Genomic DNA, 331 nt, shown 5'->3' on the forward strand with positions numbered 1-331 from the left:
CTGCCGTTCTTCCTTTTTTTACCCCGCTTTTGAAGCCAGCTGGAAAAACTCCTGTTGACGTTTGTAGTGAGAGCGGGGGGGGGCAAAAAAAGGAAGTTTTTTGCCTTTCTGGTGGGTGGTGGTTTTTTTTTTTGGTAAAGAGTTTGAAATGGGATCTCTGTTTATTTTGTGGGGCAATGAGCAGGGAGGGCGCAAGGCGAGGACTTTGGGGCAGAAGATATTTTTGGAAGGGGGGAGGGGCTCTGCTTCCCCCTCCCCATCCATTTACCGCTGGGAAAGCGAGCCGGCCCGGCGGGCAGCGCACCCCGGGGCTGCCGACCCGCTAACCCAC

The sequence above is a fragment of the Charadrius vociferus genome, unplaced genomic scaffold, assembly GCF_000708025.1.
Source record: "Charadrius vociferus isolate BGI_N301 unplaced genomic scaffold, ASM70802v2 scaffold257, whole genome shotgun sequence".
Lineage (NCBI taxonomy): Eukaryota > Metazoa > Chordata > Aves > Charadriiformes > Charadriidae > Charadrius > Charadrius vociferus.